At 38.6% G+C, this 17,083-nt stretch overlaps 1 long non-coding RNA gene across 1 annotated transcript; it reads right to left on the bottom strand.

Moving 5' to 3' along the window:
• Window positions 1-10,931: 10,931 nt before the first annotated feature.
• Window positions 10,932-13,531, bottom strand: LOC106934449 (uncharacterized). Its single transcript, XR_001421700.1, has 2 exons — window positions 12,509-13,531; window positions 10,932-12,428 (listed from the first exon to the last, which is right to left on the bottom strand). It is a non-coding gene; the product is annotated as an uncharacterized LOC106934449 (long non-coding RNA).
• Between the last annotated feature and the right edge of the window lie 3,552 nt (window positions 13,532-17,083).

Raw genomic sequence — 17,083 nt, 5'->3', positions numbered from 1 at the left:
TAAGAGTTTGACTGCATTTCGAATTAATTTTCTTGAGCTTAGAGAGCCGGCCTCCTATCTTGTTATTGATCAAAGCCTTAATCCATAAGCAAGCTCATCCTCTCCTCGTGGAATGAGTTGTAAAATATATAAAACCATCACTATGAGGGGTTTGGTGGGGGGAGGACTATTGACTGTTTTAAAAACTGGAAGTAATTTTGACTTTATTATTTAAGACTTTATTCCCAGAGCATTGCTTCACTCCTTTGCTCAGGTTGTATTGATTGTATTTTTGTTTGATATCCTTTTGACTTTTTTTTTTTTTTCTTGAGGTAACATTCATTCAGCTCCGTCCTCCTTTTGGGCTGGCCCTGTGTTTACATGACGACAGATTGATTTCGAGGGAAAACAGGACTGGCCCCCAACACACCTCAGCTGCTTTCTGTTTGTCTTTTCCAACAGAGGGACCTCCACTGTGGATGAAATTTAGCCACAATCCCTCTGACCTTTTGGGTTCAACGTTTGTCTCCAGTCCAGTGACCACAAACAACTCCTGGATTGCTGTAAATGTCAGTGCAGCGGTGTCCCCGCCCTATCCCCTGTGAACCACAGAGCTGCACTCAACCTGCACTAACAGGACAATTTCACAAGGGCTCCATTATCAGTTAGACCAGGTTTGATAACTCAGGTTTCCTCCTAATGATGTCTCTATAACCTGAAGAGCCATCATCATCAGTCAGGCAGTAAAGAGTCTCTTCTACTTTTTCTTTTCTTTTTTTTTCCTTTTTACTTTTATCCAGCCAAAAATATCATACGAATCAAAGGTAGAAATTATTAAAAAATAATTTTGACCTATTTTTGTGTACCACCCAGCGTTCACCATATATCATAATCGTCAGATGTAATAGATTGTAATTTATATCCTGAAGACGCTGGTTGTAATGCATTCCATTTTGAAGCACTTTGGCTCGCACTTCCCCCCACCCATAAACAGACACGCTCCCTTTTCTCTGCTCCCAGGGCCTCCTGAGGTTGGTGTCTCTGCTTTAGAACTCCATTGTTGCCTGCTGCTGGATAATGCCCTTATTAATTGTACCTCTTTGTAAGGTGTCAGCTGTAGCCTCAGATTGAGATGGATGGATCTCTGGAGTCTGCTTCCCTGGCCCTCCACAGACTCTCTATCTCTGCGCGGCACACAGATGCAACAGCGAGCGCTGCCACATATGACTAAAAGCCTCGATAAAACAGGCGTTTTAATTGTTGCACCAGAAGGGAAAGGGTCTCCAACTAAAACCTAATAAAGGTATATTTACCTATTTCTAAGGTGAGTCGGATCCGTAACAAAGCTGAAATATATCTAGTTTTTTTTTTCTGTATTGATTATTTCAGTTTATTGCAGATATGCTGCTTAATTAAGCGCATTGAACCCTTTGTGAATTCAACTGCATTGACATCAAATCCTCCAGCTCTCATTAAAGGAAACAGAGTCAGTTTAATTAATGCATATTAAGCTCCACTGATACTGTTTTTTTTTGTGTGTGTTTTTTTTAGCTTTGAGGAAAGTGTGGCGGTGCGTCCGTCCGGTCCGAAAAAGAAAGATTTGATTGCTTCCTTAAGAATAAGACCTTCATTTGTTTTATTGTTATTATTATTATTATTATTATTATTGCTCCTTAATCATTTGAAGATGTATTAATTAAATTGCAATATATTGAAAATGGGTGAAATAATAATAAATAAGGATTACTAACGGTTTCTCTCACATTAGTTTGTTTCGATTTAAGACAACAACCTACAGAATAATAATAGTTGATCTGTCTCCCTCATGTTTTAATGCTGTTATGGTGTAAAATGTGATTGCTATTTATTTTTTTCAATTAATAAAAATGTACTGTGTATGCTGTACCTTTGGCCTTTTTTATACAAGGCTCCATAGAGTCCACTTTTTTTTTTTAATATGGCTTTACACTTGCCAGATTTTGCAAATCAACTCTTTTCTGACAGAAAATGTTGATCTTCAGCCTCTTCCGTGACATGTACTTTCATGAGTTCCCTGAACAGTTTTAGAATTTTGCAGAATTAATCTCATGTGAGATTTACTTGAGAGGTGAGAGGAAGCAGGTTACTCCACACACCTCCAGTCATCCTGTCTTATGTTCATGATTTGTAGTCCACTTTGTTGCATAAGTAAAGCTGGAATACAGATTCACATTTCACCATAAAGTGTTGTCAGATTTTTTTCTGCCGCATCAAGATATTAGAGTTAAAAGAAAATAAGTTCCGAAAGCAGAATGTTCAGTTTCCTAATTAAAACATGACTTGAGAAATTGTTACTCTTTAAAATCTCCACAGTTTGTCTGAGCATCAGCTCAGAGAGGAAGAAAGAAGCGGCAGGGGATAAAAAAAAAAGAGAAAAGAGAAAGCACACAGAAGAAAATAGAGATCCATTCCCTTCAGATCCCATTTAGAAAGGGCCCTGCACATTTTTAAAGTGTCAATTGTTTTTGGCTCTTGAAGTGTAGATGGAATGTTTGAATTCCAGTATTAACTGTAGTGCCTGCTGAGTTAAATTATGGTCCCTGGGCAGTGGGGTGGGAGTAATCAATAAGAATACACGAGGCGGTGTGTAATGTGTCTGCTCCTAGCAGCAGGGACACCGTCCCCCTTAGCCTGTCCCCCAGCAGGTTAGATAAATATGATACTGAAACAGGGCACACTGGATTATATGATATCAATGTAGAATCAGGGAAGTGCTATTACACTCCCCTAGCCCACTGTGAGTACTATTGACAAGGTTGGCTTTGAACACTGTAGTGTATTGCTCACTCTTGCCGCTCTCCGTTTCCTTGCTTTTTTTTTTTTCCCCCTTTTCCTCCATGCATAATGTGAAGAACCCCGAGAGGAGAGGGATCTATATTTCACTTAGCTTTGATTAAAATGCCTGTTTTATGTATCCGCCTCAAAGTTGTGTTTGCTGGTTCCACGAGTTAATCTTTCCTTGGCTTGCTCTGATCATAACTTGCACATTTTCATATGTTTTTCATATAAATAGTGAAAAAAAAATTTCAATCAATTCAGCACAATTGATTTGGTTTTTCACCATGTGATCCTATTGATATGTCTTTACTTCTTCCTCATGCTGACCCTGTCAAATGTCCAGCCAATTAACTGATGTGCAGATGCTGTTTTTTTTTTTCCTGCCTACTTACCAGTTGCTCATACAGTAACCTCATATTACTGCTCTGTTCGGACTATTGATTAACTATTGCTCCTTAGTGGTGAAGGATCAAACCTGGCATGACTAAAAGGCCATTATGAGTGTCCACTTCAGATAACCTGGTACAGGTCACAACCCCATCTGCCCTCTCCGGCCATTTAAAGCACCCCTCCCCTTCAGAGAGACATCATTATCATTCTTGTCTTAAATGACAAGCAGGTCAGTGAAGATGAGCGTGTCACATGTGAATACAATATGCTTCTGTGAGACACCACCTGAGGCTTTCCTTAAAAAATGCATGAACTCTAATGTGATGAAGGCTCTCCAGGCGAATGTAGGGTGCACAGGATAATTTGGGAAAATAATATCTCAGATTGTTAAATGAAAAAGCAAACTTTGGAGATGTTTTTTTTTTGTTTTGTTTTTTGTTTTTTTAAAGTCCAAGTTTCTCCTTGTGTAAGATCTGCACAATATTTGGAGTTAGAGTCATCAATGCGAAATTGATGTGTTTTGCATGAATGGTGCCTAAGGCAAGCCCCTCTTTCAGCACCTCCATTTTATGGCAACACCAAAATTATTGTTGAAAAAGTGAAGATATTTTTATTTTTATTTTTTTGTCTTCTCTGATTGCATTAAGAAGAAGCTAATCATTTCAGGTCTACACAGTGTAATGTCTTGCTTAAATTTATTTTTTGCTTTGTTTTTCTTTCAGTCTGAGTTTATTATAAAAGCAAAAGACATTTAAAATGCTACTTTAAAAAAAAAAGAAAGTTTTATAAATATGTGTACTTTGAAGAATCTCTGTTGCCCTAAATGCCTCAACCAACGCTTCCCCACAGCAGCATCTCATTCATTTAATAGACACCTGTTCATTATTCATTATTCAACTTTTGTTTTCTCCTTGCCAAATTCTCCTGCTGGCCTTTCACCCTCATGGTTTGGATTTATTTATTTGCTCCTTTGTTGAGTACGCTTTTAAGCCTTTAATTTGTGAATTGTTTATTTTCCTCACATTTCTGCATTGCTTTATGCACTCTGTCTTACACTCTTAACTTGTACAACTTGCTAAGTGCTCAGCTGCCCGTAAGCAGAATGGCATCCTAAGCAGCCACCATATCAGAAATCGATTGATTAACTAAATTGATTAAATTTGAATATTGCTATAACAATTGCTGCCTAAAGGCCACATTTGGGAGGCTTTTATTTTGCTTTTAACTTTTTCAAGTTCATCCGCATGCCACAATGTGCCTGGACCAAGTGGATGGTGTCTCACTTCCCTGAATGCCCTCAGTTCAAGATCTGAACGTCCACAACACTGACGCTCAAGATTAAAAAATAAATGTGGGTTAGTTACAATCAGTATCGTCACCACAATACTTAGGAATGGTTTAATAAATGCATGTTTTTCATACCTCGTCCAACCCTACTTTGAATGCTTCATTTAGAACCCCAACGAGTATGCCCCGTTCGTCACACTCTCACTTCCCAAGGCACAGATGAGTCTTGATATTAAAGCCTTTCAGGGCAGGTATTAGTGGTGCTGTGGTTTCGTTCACACAAAAGATTTGGCACAAGCTAATTTGCATGTGAGGTCGAAGTCAAGCTCCTGATGCAAGTTGTGCAGCATCCCTGTCTCTTAGCAACACTCTTTCCTGACTGCTGCTTGGCACTCATCTTTCACCAGAATCATAATATAATGCCATGCAACAAATTGTATCAAATACTGACACCTCTCACTCCCCTCTTCTGCTTCTTTTTGTATTATTATTATTTTGGCCCTTAAATTCATAAAGCCGTCAGTCAGAAGGGATCTCATCGCTTTGTGTTTGCACTGATTCTCAGAAAACTTTAGTGTTGGGAGGCAGCATCAACATGTTTCTGAAGAACAGAGCCAAGATTAAAGGCAAATGAGCAGGTAATTGGAGACACCTGCAAAACAAAAGGGAGGATGGAGAGGTGGTAAGGGTGGAGAGTGATAAAGCGAGGCCTCCACCCATTTATTGGTGAGGATGGCATTTAAAAAGAGGGGATTTTGTGCGCTGAGAAAATGACTTTTGTCCTCTTCCATGGTGACGGGATCTAGATGCTGCCAGGAGATGTTAATAGAGGGTCACATTTGAGACAAAAGTATCCATCATTACTTTCACTCCCCTCCATCCTTTAAGCTGAACGCCTTCCCCCTGGTTAAAAGAAGAGATGTGCTCCAAATTACAGTTTTTGCCAAAGGCAGCCAGCCATAAACTATACTGTAATTACCCCTCTGATGATGATTTCTATCATCCCGGCCACCTTGGTCACATGCGCTCTTTGCCCAGCCTCATTTAAACTTTCCATGACAGGTCAAATTCATACTCATCTATGGTCCGTTCTTTTTTTTTTCATCCTTTTTTTTTTTTCTCCAAAGCATAGTATTTCTTTTTTCTCTCTCTCTCTTCCCCTCTTGCTCGTCAACAACATCCAAATCGTGGCAGGTGCTGGAAGGACATTAAACCTGCTGTTCTCTGCTTCCAAGCGGGCGGCGCTTCACGACTCATTTCCAGGCGGATTCTGGCGCATCGAGGATGGATGTTCGCCTAAAGAAGCGTCTCTGCGCTGGGAACCATTTCGGCTCCCACCGCTATCGAATCTTCAGTATATAATATGCTGCCTCAGTAAAATAAATAATAAAAAAAAAAAAATGCTTCATACAGCACAGCATTATTATTATTATTATTATTATTATTATTATTATTATTATTATTATTATTATTATTTCAAGAAAAAAATATTTTGCGATGTTTTTGGTTAAAAGTTTTAATATAATATTTTGAAGATTATGCTTCTGCTTAAAAACTGTATTTATGTGTGAAATAATTTAATACATTTATGCATATATTTTAATATAAACACATTAATTTAGTTACTGAAATAATTTATTATTAAAAAAAACAACAATAAAATTAATATTTTTTTTTATTTATTTCTGACTCTGTTTTTTGCTTGAAACTGTGACACCTCCGACACCAGATTATCAAGAACCGACAAAAGTTTCTGCGTATTTAATGTACCGCTAAAACTCTTGTATTTTCATGGTCCTAAAATAAATTATAATATTTCAACACTGCGTGGCGCATTTTGTTCCTCACTTTTAATAACTTGAGAACTTTCTGAAGCATTGTTCTCTCTCCGTCACACCAGGCAGCCGAAGGCCGACCTCCAGCACTCGCTTGGCCGCTCGGCTTCCCGACACGACCGCCCTGCCGCAGTAAAGGCGGTGGGCTCCCGCTCCTCTTCTTGTCCCACTTTGCTGCTCTCTGCTGACAGAGGTCGTGCAGCTGTGTCGAACGGTTCGAGTATAATCCACACATCAGCGAGCGATTTACTGCCGCCCTTCAGCCCCTTCCCACTTTGTCACTTCTGGGTTACGCGGTGCTTTACGTAAAATGTTACATGTACGGACTGTCCATTTGCTGCAGCATATATATCCACTGTCAGGCGCGTGCGCGCGCGCGCGCGCCTCATGTGTGTGACACAGAAGGATAACACCTGCTCTATCTGCCCATCTCAAGATCATGAGCACACCAAGTAGGTCTAATTTCTGGAACATTCAGCTGGGATGTGTCTCAATTGGGAGCGAGATCAGAGGCTGTGATTGTCTATTGGTTCAGATTGAGTTCCTCAGAGCAATTCTGGGAACTTTTATTGCAATCTGCAGATTGCAATGATGGAGAGCCCTCGACGTGGCAGCGCTGATTACATCAGCCCAGTCTCTGTGTCTACCTTTCATATCAGGTATTTATTCGTTCTGGGCGAGCCTTAAATAGCTGCGGCCTCTCTGCGTATTTGTCACTGTCCATATAGGAGCAGGCTCTCCATTACTGGCGCTGAGATTAGTAATCTGACAGTTTCATTTCAACTAGTTATTCATTCATTCAGTCTCTGATCTCAGGCGGGTTTGGCGTTAAAACACACCACATTTTATCACACATTTGCTTTTGTTCCCTAATTCAGGAGTGTTTGGTCCGGAACAATGACATGTGGAGTGTCTTTAACTAAAAGCAGTGTTATTCTTCTCCACCAAAAACAAATGTACAGAACATTTTGAATACAAAAAAAAATAGACTTAACAAAATTTAAGCATATTCCATGATATAAATATTTTATTGAGAAATTAACCCTCGACAAAATATGATCCATTTTACATGAAATTTACCAATTCTTTAAATCATATTGTTTCTGAAAACAGAAATGCAAAGACAATAGTGTAGGTATAAACTGAAATGTAGTTAAATATGTAATTGAATAATATATATATATATATATATATATATATATATATATATATATATATATATATAAAGTTCACTGAGTTAGTTTCCATCTGATAATAAATCTCACTGATCTTTGTGCAGGTTGTGCTCAGTATCAGCGTGTGATTTCCAGCCTGTTCCTGTGAGAAGCAACTCTTTGACATATGGAGATGCTTCCTCCCACAGCCACACCTGACTGACTCCTCTGTCTGCACAGATGATATCACACAGCTAACTGCCGCAGGACTCCCAAAAGGCCCTCCCTTTGCAGCGCAAAGAAACATGTCATCTGACCATGTCGCCCGGCTAAATCCAAATATTGTGCATTGTTGGTAAAAGAGAGGTCAGCTGACTTGCAAGGCAGGTATTTCAGCCTGTGTTCTCTAATTAAGTATTCATGAAACAGCAGTGGATGGAAAGTGTAGGTTTACATGACAGTGGTGGATGCTGACTGCACCAACCCCCCCGCCCCTCTTGCAGGCAGACAGGCCATCATTCCTAGTGTACTTCCAGCAATGATATCAAAAAGGTTTTTTGGTCAAGCCAAAGAGAGGTCACACTAATAATACCCAAGGTCAGCGGTGGGAGCCAGCGAGTCTCCCAGTCATTATTCATTTGTTCACAGAGTTAATGACAGTTGCAGGGGGAATTTGGAGCCAGTAGCCATGTGATGTCACCAACACATGCCAAGGGATTAGGAGGGCAGGCAGGGGACAAGAAGTGAGGATTATACAGAAACTACAACAACCTTTACGGCTCCACTACTCAACTCTTGTGTGTTTCCCGCGGAGCAAACCGTACGACGACGACGACAACAACATGCAAAACGCTGAAATAAGCCAACGTGTGCACTTTCACAGGAGATGTTGCAGATGTTTGGTGGCTTCAGTTTGACGAGAGAGCAAAACACCACCACAGCCCTTTGGTAAGTGACACAATATTATGAATGTTGCGCATGGTAGGGGGTGATTTCCAGCTTCTCTCATTTGCTTCCGTTTAAATAAATCACGCTGCATTTCTAGCCAGCAGACTATTTGCAGCGAAGCGGTGTAACAAAGCTGGAGCCTGTGGCTATAACACACGGAGAAGGAACAATGAACACACCTTATTCAGTCAATGGGCAACCGGCACACAGCGAACAATGAACCCCTCCCTCCTGTCTAGCACCATGTCTGATAATGACCACATCTACCAGCACTGATAGCACTCTTCTTCTTTTATGACCTACATGAGCAGAACTGGAACTCAGTAGAAGAGAATATGATCATCCCTTCTAAGACAAATGCTTATTTAGGTGAAATGGCATTAAAACATAATTTTGCTTCATTGTTTTTTGTCTAAAGACTTCCTGAAACTTTTCTTCTTGTAGAACTCGTGTTATTTCACTTTATAAATTTATTTTTTTTCTTTTTTTCCCCCCTCAAATTATGCTGAAGGATTCCACCCAGTTGGCCTTTTTTCTGTCTGTGCAACCTAACAATGTAGCTACAGTAGATTCCCTGTTCGGACATAAGGTCAGAGAATAAATATGAACTGCGTTTTGCATTACTTTCAGATGAGTGAAGCTGTCAGGCCGATAATATGAGCCTTCAGTCCTACTTTCTGCCACTTCTCCCCCATTCTAGGAGCATGGGGTCATGTGAAAATTGAAAGTGACAGTCAAACCAGCATGTTGAGCAGGCTGATTGGACTAAGCTGTCATGGCCTAGATCAGAGCTCTTTAACACCAGGCCAATCAGGGGTCTCTCTCTCTCTCTCTCTCTCCCTCTCTCTCTCTCTCTCTCTATCTATCTATCTCTCCCTCTCTGTGTCACTCCCTCTCTCCTTCTCCGGTGAAACCACTGGATCCAAAATGCAGGGCAAAATTCAAGAAAATAAGACAAACACACACATACACACAAATAGATAAACTAAACATTTTTTGAGAGGAGACAGTGAAAACATTGGTAGAGTTTGGAATGAGCCAAATGAGAAATTAAGCAATAAGACAAACTTTTATTTAGCTCCAAAAACAACAAACTTCAGAGTTCACAGGAGACGCGTTTCTGATTTCCATCCTCGGCTGAATAAAGTCTACTGGTTCCTCTTTGTGCGCATTTGAATGGAAGTGTTTGTATCACCTGTTCTGCGGAGGATTTAATGAGCCCATAATGCTGTCACATAAAAGACTCTTTACTTCATTGCCTGTCAATTTATATTAAATTCCATATGTGAAGAAACAAGCTTCACCACCATCCATTTTGGTGATGGTAAATCATGTCATTATCACTTTTCCTGAAAAAAGAATATATATTTATATATTTTTTGTCAGGTGCAAGAATAACTTAGGATCTCTTTATGTCCTGCTGAGAACCCTTGAAAATAATAATACACCACAGCAAAAGCACATGAACGGCTCAAAGGAGCTGAGTGTTATAAATCTGATGGGATTTGCATATTTTCCTTTCTCCACAAGGAGCAAAAGAAAAAAATCACATAGCATATGAAGAAGACACACAGTAAGAAGTTAGGCTTCAAATTAAGATAGGCATGTTTCTCCACAAGTCACTTGTGATGAAAGATTTGTGGACTTTCAAAGTAAAAGCTTTTCCTTTTCTCTGTTCTTAATCTCGAGAAGATTATTAATCAAATAGTCAGACATAATGTGCTTATGTGAACTACAGACCTCCTGTCTTTTACTTTTTTCCAGTTTATCTTTCTAATTTGTCTTCTTTAAACACCTTTTACAATTAAAAATAATGTTAAAAGAAGTAAAGTTGAGTAAAAAATAAAAGAAATGTCTTATAAAGTTAGGTCCCAACTAAAGAGTAGTAATGCATTTCTTGTCATGAACGTGTAATATTAAATGGGTTGTTGTGCATTCAAAGTTGTCATTTAAGTAAAAATGATTAACACATGTATCCAAACTGAACATCATAAAAACTTGGCAGAAAGTTAAGAGGAGAGAATCAAAATGTTGATTAAATAATTTAATCAAGCTGATGTTCATTCTTAAAACGGGATACAGAGGGAAATAAATCAGATGACAATATTTGTCATAATTATTTGTCATTTTATATATATATATATATATATATATATATATATATATATATATATATATATATATATATATATATATATATATATATATATATATATACTTTCCATGCATTACTCTTTTGTACATCTGTGTGCTTGACTGCATTTTTAAAAAGTAAGACAAGACACCAACTGTCTAAGATGAAGATTTATTTTGCACACCAGCAGAATGAAAAATGCATTTTATACATTTAAGATTTGATTTCTTTGTCGTTTCTAATGAAACTCCCAAACATCATCATTTCCAGACTTCACATCGAGACAGTCTTCCATTTAAAATCTATACCTACAACTATGCATTCTTTTCATGAAGTTTCTTCAAAGCAGGAAATATCAACAAACATTTTTTTTTTTTTTTTAAAATATATGACACCCGATACTTACCAATATTTCCTTAAGATTTATGATCATACCGGCTAATTAAATTGTCTTGAATGTTGAAATACACGATTAAATGTTCGATCGATTTGTCAAAACGTCACCAAGTGTGTCCCCTCTATATTATCGACCAAACTGCGGTTCTGTTTCGATCACGAGCCACAAAAGGACCAGAAGTCGCTCCTCATCTCAAGAAAATAAAGTTGGATTCAGAGTTCCGCATTTCAACTAATTCTGAAGTTATTTATTTACATTTCCATTACTTAACAGAGATCAAATTCAGAATGGCAAAAGAAAAAAACTATATATTATTATTATTATTATTATTATTATTATTATTATTATTATTATTACATAACGCAAAAACAGAAATTGCGAAACACTTAAGGGTCCAAAGTTGCTTCTCTTCGATCTTCTGTCGAGACTCGCTTCAAATTTGAGGCGGCAGCAGAGCAGATTTCTGCACACACAATTCTTTTTTACACACCCGGACATTAGAGACACGGTTGTTCCAACACACAGAACAAAATACTCGGCTTGTCTTTCTTCCCCTCTCTAAAGGATCAGGTACATAAAACAGACCTCCAAACAGCACTGTTCCCGTGTCCATCCCAGCATCAGAATTCTCCAACCCATGTTCTTCCTTTTTTTTTTTTCCTCCCCTGATTCCACTGATCTGAGCTTGAAATGCGGAGACAGCAAAGCTCTAAGCCTTCAAACGTGTGATTTTTTTCAAAAGATCTCTAGAAGCAATCTCTCCCTGCCTGACCCCTGACAGCTGCAGATCTCTTTATTTCTCTTTCTGCTGGCACTTCATTTGGTGGAAAAGCTCTCAGATTCGCACCTCTGTCAGACAGCACAAGTGTTTATTATGTGCATGCACACACACACACACACACACCCATACACACACAGAAAGGTAAAAAAAAAATCCAATGCATTGCACACCTCAAAAGCAAGATATGTATTGCATTTTATTAATCATCACGAAAAATTTTACTAAACAACAGCAAATAGGACACATATGGAGATTTATTCATTTTTATTTTTTTGCATGTTTAGGGAATTAAACAACGTTTTAGTGAAATACGCGTTCATACATTAACAAATTGTCTGATTACACGAAAATCCGAATGAGGTCAATTTTCTTTCGAATTTTCAGAAACAGCCTTTCTTTTACCTTAAAACAATTAAGCCAAATCAAAATTCTTATTACATTAAAAAAAAAAAACTCTGAAGCCTTACACAAAATATTGTTTATTGAAGGGACAACATCTAAAATTATTCTGCAAATATGTCTTAATGCATGGGCTGGGCAAACAGCGGTTAGATTTAAATACACTCCATCATACATCATAACAAAATTACCTGCATAATGGCACCTGTTCTTATTCGTGCACTTTTCTTTTTGATTATAGCTGCTTTTTTTTCCGCCGATCTGCTCAGAGTTGCAGGGGCTTTTGCTTGCACGGTGCCTCCCCTCGCTGCAAAAAATGAGACCGCAGACTCTATCATTAGATCGGATGGCAAGTCTTTATGCAAAGTGTTTTGCATAATTACATACTAAAGCCAGAATAGCCACCCTCAAATTTTATGGGTCACAAAGCATCGACAATTGCCGCATTATTGTCCACCAAAGTCCATCCCCAGCGATGACAAGGAACCGGGAGAGAGGAGAGAAGAAGTAGGGAAAAAAAAAAAAAAAAAAGTAGTCTAATCTGATCTTGGAAGATTGAATTTTCATTCCAATAAAAAAAGAGGGAGAAAGGGGGAACAGAGAAGATTATTCTCTGACAACTTGTTTACATATAGTGGTAAAGTTCAGAGGACTGACCAAGGCTGCAGGGAGTTTGATCGCTCAGTCCAAAACATTGTGCGTCATAAAATGTCTCCATTCAAACTGCTTCTTCTTTCAAATCTCCCATAAGAAACATACATGGCAAACAAATTTGAAGTCATTTGGAAGTAATTTGATTTTAGTGAGCCTTTTAGTTTAAAACTTGTGCAATTTTGGTACTGAAACACATTTTTCAATACGTACCTCAAATTTGATTTGATTTCAAATTGAATCAAATTTACCCTCTTTATCGTTTATTTTTATGATAGGAGTTTTAATCTTGCAATTGGTTATTTATTTTAGTTTATTGTTAGACCAAATATGCTTATTTTATGTTAAGTACAGAAAGAGCTTTAGAAGATCCAGCGTAGGAACAATTTTAATAACAAATAAAGAAAAGAAAAAATATGTGCTAGAGGGATGAAAAGAACATTTACATATTTACAAGAAAATTAATGTCATATTTAGAGGTAAAGTCTACTTATTGGATCATATTTAATTCTGTTGGTTTCTTTAAATGTTTGCCCGTACAGTGCGGACGTTTTGCAGGAGAATTGCTACAGTAATGATAATTTAGGATTTCATGATCGAAATTCAAAAGATAAATTAGAAGTAAAAGTGTTTTTTTTAATCTAAAGTCTACTCTAAAGTCGTAATAAAGCTCGATAAATTACTATTTTGAAAGAAAGACAAAAAGAAAGAGAAGGAAAGTAAAAGAGAAACAAAGAAAGAAAGAAAAGAAAAAATAAAGAAGATGAAAGAATACAGGAAAGAAAAGAAGAAAGAAAGGAAGGAAGAAAAAACGAAACAAAACGAAATATTTGAAGATAATTGCGCTCCGTTTATCTTTTAGAGCTAAACAAATATTTGCACCTTTCACTTCATGGTCGATGTTTAAATTCCAGTCATTTATTATTATTTTTTTTTTCTTGTATGCTTTAAAAACATATTAAAGTGTCTGGAATTCCAAAATCAAACTATCTCCTAGTAATGTATTAATTAAAAGAAAAACTCCAATTGAAAATATTTTCTTTGAAAAAGAAAAAAAAAAGAATAAGAAGCGGAAATCCAGATGGAGACGAAAGGAAGAAACGGTGAAAGCACCGCTCCGGTGAAACATGCAGAACAGCGCCATCTCGCTGCAACAGGCGGTAGCTCCTCCACATCGATTTCCTTTTCGCTCCCCACATCTCTACACACCCCTCCGCCCCCACCCATCCTATCTATCTCTGTCTCTCTTTCTCTCTCTCTTTGCGGAGACCCTCCGTGAAGATTTGTCCTCTCACAGGGTTGAGCGATTTCTCTGCGCACAGCCAGCTCTGACAGCAGCCCGCACGCCGCTGTCTTTTGGCGGCCACCACTTCTTACGTGTTATGGCTGTTCATTAGTTCGGGGTGTGGGGGGGCTGGCTTGAGTCCCCGGAGCCGCGGGTCCCGGGACCTGCAGGGGTCAGTCAGAGAGGATGGGGAGGACGGGGGAGCGGAGTGGGGTTGTGGGGGTAGGGGGTGGGAGGGAGGAGGGTAATTTCCCTGTAATCTAATTCAACCCCATGATCACAGTCCGACATATAGGCTTCACCGGTTCCCAAAGTGAGGTCCTGGGACGCTGCGGGGTCACTGAGGAGGGGGTGAAATAAAAATTAATTTCTCTTGAAGGTCGCGTTCGGGGTTCTGGTTGCACATTTACAGCATGTATGCATTTGTAGATGCATGCTCCCGGGTGGGTTTCAAGCTCCCCGCTGATCTCCGCTCATCTCCTGGACATAGACACTGTTGCACGAAGGAAAAAAAAAAAAAAAAAAAAACTCATCAAACAATAGAAAATGTCAGATGTGGGGTATCTGTGGCAATTTCAAGCGGGGATGCGGGGGTTCTGCAAAGGATATCTGTTCGGCGTGTTCTTCACATGAGAAAGGTCTGAGAGAGCTGCGAATTGGAGGTGAAAGACTCCAGTCTGTATGCGGCAGGAGAGGAATTGTTCAAACACTTATTGTCTTTATGGTATGTGGTTTAAGTGAACCGAACATGACAGGAAATATAGGCAAACACTCTGTTAAAAATAAATTGAACAAAACTCTACAAAACGTCTGCATTAAAGCTACACGATGGACTTTTTAAACCAACCAAACTCACTTTACATACAGTTGCTGCAACCCGGTTGATTTGTTAAGAAATTTAATTATTTATTTATTCATTTATTTTTGAAAGTCCTTATTTAATCACAATTAAACATTCTTATTCCACAAAACACATCAGCCAGGTTGACATGCGTTTGGTGACATCACAAAAGGTACTAAGTAATAAACTGTTATTTTAAGTAAGCTGCTGGTTTTTACTTTATTTTGCAAGTAAGTTTTTAATCAAATTTCCCCTTAAAACATGTGATCTGTAAAACATTTGCACCTCTTCTAATGTCATTGATCCAAATGCACATAAATCAAATGCTGTTTTCGTTTCTTTAATGTGGCTTGAAAAAAAACTTTCAATTTTGAAGTCCCATAGTGGGAAAACATATGTATTACCTAGCTGTGTTTAGATGGCCACTGGACATTTGTTAGGGAAAAGAAATTAGCCACTGACTGGGCCGTATATTTAAGACTCAAAGGCCATTTAAATGAGAGCAAGTACTGATGTTTAACAAAATGCAGACCTTAGTTGTGTTCATCTGTATAGAAACAGAAGGTGTTTTCATATTACAAAGTGTTTACAAAATGCCCAAAACAAAAACTTTGTGAAATGTACTGAAACACAATTAACATGATTTGTCAAGTTTTTTTTTTTTTTTTTAAGTTTTTTTTTTATTGTTGTTGTTTTGTTTTGTTTTGTTTGTTTGTTTGTTTTTTACCTGTGGAAACTTGGGAGCATATGTAGGCTGCAGATCATTGTGTGGTGGAAATGATGATGAGGAAGATAATGGCAGCGAGAATGGCGACGAAGATGAGGAAGATGATAAAGAATGGAGGAGAAATAACGCGCAGGGTGTGAGTTTTATTGTTAACGCACCTTCAGTCTACCACAATCACCAGCAGCATCGACCAGCATTTTGCCAAATTAATTTCACAGTTTGAGAGAGCACTGCCAAGTGAGCCTTTTGGAACTTTCGGCAAAAATGAGACAAACGCACCCACACAGACACACGCACGCGGGCTCGCGCGCGCGCGCGCACACACACACACACACACAAACGCGCGCGCTGTGCTGCGTTTTAAGGGAGGAAACCGGGCATCTTCCCTCATCGCCACAGAGACGCATAGGGAGAGATTTGCCCTGCCTGCCCATGTAATTAATGCAGAATTGATTAAACAGATATTTCCTTATGTGTTATTTTAACTCAGACCTTGCTGATGATGTCCATCGTTTTCCCACATCATGACACATCATCACCCCCATCTCCATCCATAATCATCATTTATGGGAGACATTAAAAAGAAGCGAGATGTTCTACATGCGCCTGCACCAATAAACATGCAGCCACTTCAGCTTAACATTCACACACGGAGGGAGCCCTAAAAGGAGACAGGTGAGCCTTCCCTCTGCGCCAAACGGCTTTAAAGTGGCGCACCTTTAAATATTCGTGTGGTTAAATACGCCTGTGTGGTTCATCTTAATAAAGTGTATCAGAATCGATACAAAATAAATGCACATTAAGTAATGCGTCAGGGTTTTGGGAGCCTTGAGGAGGGGAGGCGGATAAGGTGTGTGTGTGTGGGGGGGGGTCTAATATCCAGGACAGTGTCTGCGGTCTCTCCAACCACTCATCTCCATCTTCCCCTCCGTGTGTGATCGTAGATATTAAGACAAATCACATGGAGTGATTAAAGAAAAAAAAAATTGCCCTCGTGTCTGTTTTAAAATAGAGCATTTGATTCCCACCCACTCTGTCTGCTTCTCTCTCAAAGTTTAGCCTTTCAGTTATAAATATATTTTTATTATTATCCTAGATTATAACAGTCACCCATTGAGCAACAGTCACTGGAAATGCACGATTTTAGTGCCTAAACAGCGAGGAGAGGTGGTTGAAAGGGGGATGCAGAAAGAACATCTAAGTAGCGACATCTCTTTATGCTTAGATGTGGTTTAAAGCTGGTTGAAGTTGATCACATGTCCTAACAAGCTTGACGTCTTTGTTTTTGAGTAAATATGTACGGGACATTTAGCATGTCCCGTACATATTTTGGAGGTTTGGAGGTTTAAGCATTTATTTTGTCAACTTTGTTTCTAAGCTAAAAAAAAAAAAAAAAAAAAAAAAAAGTTAAAAACCACCATCCCCAAAAAAAAAAAGGCTTTAAAAAACATACAAATT

This window comes from Poecilia latipinna, unplaced genomic scaffold (genome assembly GCF_001443285.1).
Source record: "Poecilia latipinna isolate Pla-1442-1.1 unplaced genomic scaffold, P_latipinna-1.0 Scaffold1808, whole genome shotgun sequence".
Classification (NCBI taxonomy): Eukaryota; Metazoa; Chordata; class Actinopteri; order Cyprinodontiformes; family Poeciliidae; genus Poecilia; species Poecilia latipinna.
Note: the sequence above shows the minus strand (reverse complement) of the source record. Positions and strands in the feature narration are given on the sequence as shown.